General features: G+C 40.8%; 1 protein-coding gene across 2 annotated transcripts in view; it reads right to left on the minus strand.

Annotated features, from left to right (window-relative positions):
* The window catches only part of stxbp6 (syntaxin binding protein 6 (amisyn)), a 62,424-nt gene extending 56,391 nt beyond the window's left edge, over positions 1-6,033 (minus strand). The window contains exon 1 of one of the 2 annotated variants that reach the window (XM_065966519.1): positions 5,590-6,033. The gene's annotated coding sequence lies outside the window, so the exon portion shown is untranslated. The remainder of the gene's footprint in view (positions 1-5,589) is intronic. The other variant, XM_020638722.3, reaches the window with a different exon arrangement.
* Between the last annotated feature and the right edge of the window lie 2,332 nt (positions 6,034-8,365).

An 8,365-nucleotide genomic window follows, 5' to 3' on the forward strand; every position in this document is an offset into this window, starting at 1 on the left:
AAACTGGAAAGTAACTTCCCACGTGCATCCCTGATTTGACACTCTGGAGGGTGACGATGCTTGTTGTAATCCATATTGCACACTTTGCTCGTGACAGCCAGAAAGAGAACTGCTAAGTGTAATACAATGAAACTCTAATGAAATGCTTTTGATACATGAAAAACTTGTAATATAAAATGAACCGACACCAATAGTCACTGGACATGCTAATATCGGCAGATATTATCAGCTGGTTGATTAATCGTTCGGGCTCTGATTAAAAACGGATCATATAGAGAGGCAGTGGGCTACGATATAGATGTTAAATGTTACTGTAAAGGCAGGCGATCAGTGTACACAACGTTTATCAGAGAGAAAATCAAGGCAACATATGTCTAAGAGAACAAAAAACACTGAAAGGAACTAATAACTCATCCTTAACTTAAGATCTACATTTCTGATTCTGTCGGCTGCAACAGGTAGAAAACACAAAAATCTATTTTCTGTACATATTGTGCATTGCAGAAAAGCCCAAACAGATTTTTTTTTCTTGCAGATGACACATCAACAGGATAAAAGAATTATTGACCATCTAGCAACAGCAGACAGCAAGTGGGAAATAAATGTTGAATCTATCAAGTGTCAACTTCACTTGAGCTGAATGAGTATGATGTACAGAAGGATATCAGTTCAGAATTTGGAATGAAATAATGATTCTGTCTGCCAAGATAACAAACTCAAGCAGATAATATAATCCTCCACAAGAAGCAATTCATCCTCTATATCTACTCCTCCCACTCACATCTGACTGACTTTGGAAACTTTCTTTCATTCCCGCTGCACTCCTAAAGATGCATGAATGAAGTAAAACACTTTCCCTCATCTGCAGCCTCTCATGCATGTCTCTCATGTTGACTCACGGCTCTGAACAACTCACGGCCTTGATTTTCACAGAAAGACCTCCCTCAGTTCACCCGTCTTCACAGATAACATCTTTACAGAGTGATGTCACGCGACGGTGTCACATTGAGCGAGCCACATCCAGCGTCACCACAAGAACAGATGGTGGCTGTTACCTCTCGTCAAATAATTGAGAGATTATGCCATCTACCCCGCTGTTTTCATGGTGTCAGCGCCAGCCTGTGATGTATCAAAATCAAATCCTTTCGCAAGTGCAGCATTGAGTTACATAAAAAAGACAAAAGTCAGTTTTTACAAGGGCAGTCAAATTGTTAAAATCTCAGGTCACTTACAAGTCATGACAGTTGAAAAGGGCCAATAAATTGAAGAATTATGATGTTGTAAAACTACACATTCCTGTTCATGCTGAGGAAAAACTCTCTGTGGTATTTCATAACACAAAGCATAAAAGTCAGTAAAAGAGAGCCCATCTTTTTAGCAATATTTTTTTCACTCTTTTTCTCCAAATCTGCCATCAGGGAATCCAGGAGAAGTCTCTCCATCTCAATGGTAGCTTTACTTTGAGGCTGGATTGTGGAACTTTAAGGCCTTAGATTTTCTTTCTCAGAACAGAACAGCAAAGCTTTGTAAATACTTTATCAAAAAAAAAAAAGTACAATGGTAGGACAGCTTATGCAAGCTTGATAAGACTCCAGGCATGATGTAGCCAGACCAGATCTCTCCATCACCAGTTAACAAAGCTCCCACAGTTGCTCTTCTATCTCAGACATCCACAAGTGTTCGAATGTGCTTGATTTTAGACAAATCTCCTGTACTGTTGTAGCATATATTGTAAAGACGATACAGCTACAAAGGGCTTTAGGAGTGTAAACTACAATCCTGCACAATGCTATTAGGGTTAATAATTTATCTCAACATTCCCAAGAGAAATATGCAATCCAACCATTATGTTCTTTACAGAGCATGTTACATTCAGCTGTACTGAGTTCCAACCTGCTCTCTCTTTTCACAATCTATGTTAGCACATTTTGACAGGACAATATATCATGGGAAGGTCGGTTGTTTAAAGGCTTAATATGCGATTTTTCACACTTAAATATAATAGAAATCAAGTATATCCTCTGAAAATAACTCTGTGAGTCATGACTGTCTACAATGGGTGTAACACCCGAGTCCCACTGTCTGTGATGTTTTCAGAGTCCTATCTTCAGTTTGTTTACATCGCCCGGACGGCCGGCTGACTCCTCCCCTCGCGAATAAAAGTTGTTTAATTGAGGGACTAGAGAAAAGAAGAATAACATACTGTACTCACTGCTTAACTGTGTTTCTAGATCACGCTCATTTCAGTTAAATTTACATGCAGTGTGAAGATACGAGCATAATAAAGATCGCTAGCATTAGCATGCTGACACAACAATGCAGCGCGAGTTGTTTTGGTTTCATGCTGGTGCTCAAGGGCGACATCTGCTGGATCAAAAAAAACAAAAACATTGCATATAAAGCCTTTAAGAAAACAGTTGGACAGTTCTGGGTTTCCTTTGTTTAGCAGTCACTTCCCAGAATATTATACATTTCACTGATATCAGACGATGAACCAGGAAAGCCACGTTCACACTCGCACCCATAATTTGAACTGTGAGAGAGGCACACACTGAAATTCTTAGGATCTTTTATTCCGAAAGGAGCAATGCAGCAGTTTGTTTGAAGTGTTCTCAATAGAAAATGAGAGAGACAAAGGATACAAAACATTTGAGCTAAAGATCTTTCTGGTTATTTCTTCGTTATCCTGCAGCTGAATTGTGTAGAGGTGGGGAAAAATCTATTTATGTAAAAGTCAAAATTCTTATCTTGTGAGATTTTAAATAGTCTCAAATCTTCCAATTGACTTGTTTTTTGGCTAATCAGTCACTCCCTGCTAAGTGTTTAATGTAGCTCTTTAACTCAGCAGAATGCCAAATGGATCAGCAAGAAATTCAGCCGTGCTCCCAGAGGACTTGAGTAGAGTCTGAAGTACACATACTTGAACTAGTACTACTTCAAAAATAAACTTTGAATCATGAATCCAGAAACGTTTTGAAACTTTAATAGTTTCTCAATGAAATCGTGATCCCAAGAATCAAAATCGAAACGTGAGACACCCAAAGATTCCCGAACACAAGAATAGATCCTGTTGATGTCTAATTGATGTTGAGGAGATCATTGAATAAAAAAAAAAAAGAGAAGCCCTCCCTCAAAGCAGCAGATTGAATAGTTTTACACTCACATGTGATTAACTAGCTATAGAATGATATATAGTGCTAAGTTGGCATGGGCTTAACATGAATCAATGAATGACGTGCCAGGACCCCATCATGAGCACATCCTTATAGCACAGCACCTTATGGCAATAAAACACTCGGGGGAGATTAAACAGTGGTGGGTAAACAGTAGGAAAGCAAACGAAGAGCACTTACAAATAGATTTCTAGAGAACAACTGCAGGGATCATACTACAATGACTCAGTCATACACCGGCAAATGGCTTGAGGCAATAACAATATTAAAGTGCACATAATTGGTTTACATAAGGTTGAGCTAAAAGCAAGCACACTCTGGCAGTGCTAGATATCCAGAATAATAGAGTTGGTAGATAGATGATAGGCATGGAACCAAAGTCAGCAAAAAATCTGCGTTAACAGACTAAAAACACAACCACTTCTCCATTTATGTATTGCAAAACAAAGATTTTGCTTATGATTATTGCAAAGGCGGTTTAATTTGTGTAATGCTGAGAGGCGGCCACATTGTAACTGAGTCAGACTCCTCAAGGACTCAAATCCTACTGTCATTTTAGAAACTCTGACAGGCTGATTTTCTCTTCCTCTTTTCACCTGATGATCCTCTTTACATGTATGTCTTTATGTCTACCTTCAAAGATATCTATCCTCTCCGGCAGCAGAACAGGCTGAGGTGATGGACACACAGGGAGGGAGCCAGCTCAACAGTTTACACTACGCCGACTGTAATTGGACACTGAAGTATGGGGAAAGATACAAGCTTATCTTTTATGGCATGCCAGAGCCAATTAAGTCTTGAACTTTTGCAAAGGGGGAAGCAATCATTTATTGTAAGTGGGTTAGTTAATGCCACTGGGAGGCACAAGGGTAGGATAACGGGCCCCACAGCTATTTGGAGTCCCAACTACGTCGCGGATCCAAACCTGTCACAGAGACCGAGCAGTGGAGACGTGATAATTGCCCCTCATACTGACATTTAAATACAAGCAGCTTTTTTTTTATATATCTATGGACTCAGCAAATAGACAGTTTCTAAAACATGAAACATGTTAAATAAAAAAGTATGGGACTCTGAATGTTGCTCCTTCTAAGGATCCATACCTTGATGCAATACAGTTTTGGTCATTATGAAGTATTTTTGAGTGGCGCTTAAAAAGGTATATGGAAAACTATGACAACAATCAACCGGTCATTGAGATAATACTCTGCCCCCTAGACGACTGCCTTCAAATGCAGTTGATACAAAATGCCTTCAGCCGGGTCGGCTTCATTGCACACTGGTAGGCTATTGTATGTTCAGCAAACATTTATTTAGCACAGCTGCAAAAACCAACTGGCCTGGTGAGTATCACCGAACTTCTCTGTGTTGTTATCTTGAGACAGAAGCAACCACCAAGGATAATATAATAATTATTATTATGTTTTCAACAGTTAAGCTTTAATAATACAATGCACAGTCTGCTGGAGAAACACAACAAGGATGATGAATCAGATGCAGCATACACGTAGACCAGGGATGGGCAACTTTGGTCACAGCAAGGGGCCACATTATTTTAATTCTCACTGCCAGAGGGCCAAATTGTAGTATAGAAAAAACGATTACAGTCAATTATGTCTCAAATTTAACTCAGTTTTATTAATTATTATGGACATATTTCTGGTTTTCATGATTTCATGGCAGATTTTGTCATGTTTATTAATTAATGGATATGTAAAAATTGACCTGAGGGCCGCATTGAGGGTTGACGGGGCCGCATGTGGCCCGCGGGCCGCCAGTTGCACACCCCAGACGTAGACTATGCAGGTAGTCAAGTTGGCCAACACCCAAATAGCCATACATTCGTCTGAGAGGCAACAGATATTTCACTTGAAAATTAGCACTTTGCAAAAGACATACGGGGGTGTCAATACTTTTAATATTGACCATAAACATATTTTGCATGACACGAATGCATTTCACTTTGTTTGTCAACACACGGTGGCTACAGAAGGTCCAACACAGAGGTGTTGCGGATCAACTCCAGGAACACCTGAAAACACAATAACGACTGTGTTTCGTGGAGTTGTGCTCACTTTGGAGAGCTAAGGTGACGAGTACGTCCTCACCGTGTTTGTATTCAGAATGTCTCGTCGAAACAATTTAAAACAAGCACTATTTACTTCATGAAGTCGGTTAAGAAAGGACACTCGCAGCAAGTGGACGAACAGGTGAAGAAGCGACGCGCACTCGTTCTAATTTAACCGCAAAGTGTTTGGTTCGGTGATTGGCGCAGTAGAAATGCCAAATTCTAATCAACAGCATTCAAACACCGGTGTTTTCCCAGTTGCAAAGCATGAATACAACTTTTTAGTGTTGAAAACGCTCATAAATACCTTTTAGCAGAAGTGCAGTGTGGAGTTTTAAGGTTTCTTACCTTCTGTGTGTTTCACTGGTGCTTTCCACGTGCGGTCCACAAACCCGTCGGTGTATTTCTCCAGCTGCTGTCACACTTCACCCACTTCCAGCAGCCTTTTTCCTCACTATAACTCCTCTCTCCTCAGACTGAACGGGAGCATTTCGCACTAAACATCGCGTCGACTTCACTTCTACAGCAGTTGTTGGTTTCTGCGAGGCGGGAGGAGGAGTGTTTGTTGTTCCCTCTGCCTGCCGCCTCTGCGGGGAGACCGACCGTCTGTCTGACTGACTGCGGCTGTGTGTGTGTGTGTGTATGTGTGTGTGTGTGTGTGAGTGGATAGATGGGAAACCAGTAGCAGGTTCCCAGCCAGCCAGACACACACAATCCCTCCCGCCAATCACGTACAGCACCTCAGCACCACGTAGCTGCGGGTTTTTGTTGGGAGTCTCCTAGAAGTGCTGAAGAAGAAAAAAAGGCTCCTCATGCTAGAAGTTACTCATGTGAACTGTTCAGGAGGCCTAGGATGGAAAAATCATTGGCTGCAGTGAAGTCATTAAACAATTCAAGCACTTTTTCCACTCTGGGAAGTTTTAGTAGCAACGTTTTCGGTTTTTATTTCAGACTCAAAACTCAAACTTGGCTTATAGGCTACTGAATCTTGTTTCCAGAGGACAGAAGGTGATAAAGATATTTTCTATAGGCATTAAAAAACTACAACTCTTGCTTGACTCCACCTAAACATTTTAAAAACAGGAGTTGAACAACACCTCTGAGGTCTTTATAGCCTACATGTGACTCAAACATAAATCTGTCTGATTATTGTTATTGTCCCAAACAATAAAACATTAAAACCTAATTAAAACTTCCTCAAGGTGTTACACTCTTCTGCTTCACTGAGTTAGCTTGACTCAGGCAATATGTCCTTTAGGGCAGTGTTTCACAAAGTGGGGCTCGTGACCCACTAGGGGGTCGCAAGCCGCCAAGATGGGGGGGTCGCGAAAAACTAATACAAATTGAAAGTTATTTTAGTGTCTATTCTATTGTAATCTGTACACAAAATACATTTTCCCTTGTGTTTTGATGAGTTTTGAGCCAGTTGGTAATATTGTTATGCGAAATGTTATGACTGTTTGTGAGACAGGCCGACATTGTTTCGTTTTTTTGTATGCTGTTGATTTTCTTGTTTTATATGATAATGGAAGAATGCTCTGTGTTTGTGTATCATTTGTGCTCTATGTAATCACCACCTGTTCACACTAAACTGCACTTCAAGACAGAAAAGACAAAAAGAAAGAAAATGTTTCATAAATAATGTTTTAGATGTGAATGAAATAAGAGAGGGAAATAAGTCCCCACTAGGGGGCGGGGGGGGGGGGTGGTTGGGTTATATAAAAAAGAAAGAAGCTATATTTTATGGTTTTATATGACCACCATGTCATTGCATCATACCTTAACTAGGCCTATAACTTTACATTATATCTCTACTAATAACTTTACAAATATAACTTATAAACAGTAGCTGTAGCATCTCACCATGAGGGGTAGCTCACCTCTTTGAATTGCTTGTGCACACAGTCCTACTCTGATCAAGCTTGTTCCATAAACATGTTGGATGTGTGGGAGGGAACCACATTCAAGAACTGCCAGCGGTTGTTGACCACCATCTTTTGTTGTTTTCCCGCTATGCCAACAGAAATCTGCTACCAATGGAGGCTGTGGGACTGTGTGTGTGTGTGTGTGAGTGTTTGTGTCTGTCTTATGTTTTGCTTGGCTGCATGGTTGTGAGTCATCCAAATTCCCTACAGAGCTTTAATTCTTCCCCCGGTAGATTTCGGCTTCTTTTATAAGTTCTGTCTTCATCTTCTGCAGACTTGGACACCGCTGCCTCTGAGAGTTTTATGAGCTTCTGTGTCTTTGCCTCAGGGTTTTTTTTTTTGCAGCTGATCATTAACATGTCGCGGAGGGAAATGAAGAGCATTTAAGCCGTCATAATGTATCATGATAAGCAGAGAGCCAGCGAGCAGCAGATTTCCAATGGTGAATTGGGAAAGCCATGGTAATGAATGCCTTAAAGAGGATAAAGAAATCAATTGTGGCTAGCCATCCTGAAATCAAATATGAATGTTTGCCTTCAAAATGTAATTGAAAACACTCGATGGGAGTTCATCTGGCTTTGCATTTCTGTGCTACAAGCTGCAGCACCTAAGATCCTGAATGGTGTCCCTGTACTGTAAGCACATGAAAATGAGCTGGATAAATGTCAGTTTTCATTTAGTTTTTCACAAGCGAACACAACTATTTACTAGAGAAAGTTCCTAGACAAACAATGTCATTATCCATGCAGCTAGAAAACAAAAAAAAAAAATCTGGCAGTTGGCACAGCAATAATCAAATGTGAATGCTCTGTACTCCCACAGCCCTGGAAGCCTTCTTGGGGATCATATTACAGTTTGTCTGACTTTGCTATTTCCACGCCACGGCAAGCTGCTCAACCATCTGGTTCAGCATGTGGAAGTAGTTGATTTAGAAATGAAAAATGTTTGCAGACCCTTCTGAGGCTGTGTTTTTTATGCTCACCTTCAGATAATCCATCAGGCTCATCTGTTGAGTGTAAACAGGGGCGTCACCGGGAATTCTTGGCTCCATGAAAAGATATCACGAGGGCCCCCCACCCCACCCCCACCCCACACCACCACCACACCACCACCACCACCAGCCCCACTCATCCCCACTTGACTTCTCTAACCACACCTCCATTACACTTATATGACCCATTCAAAGCTTTAACTTTGGA

The sequence above is a fragment of the Labrus bergylta genome, chromosome 18, assembly GCF_963930695.1.
Source record: "Labrus bergylta chromosome 18, fLabBer1.1, whole genome shotgun sequence".
In the NCBI taxonomy this organism is placed as follows: domain Eukaryota; kingdom Metazoa; phylum Chordata; class Actinopteri; order Labriformes; family Labridae; genus Labrus; species Labrus bergylta.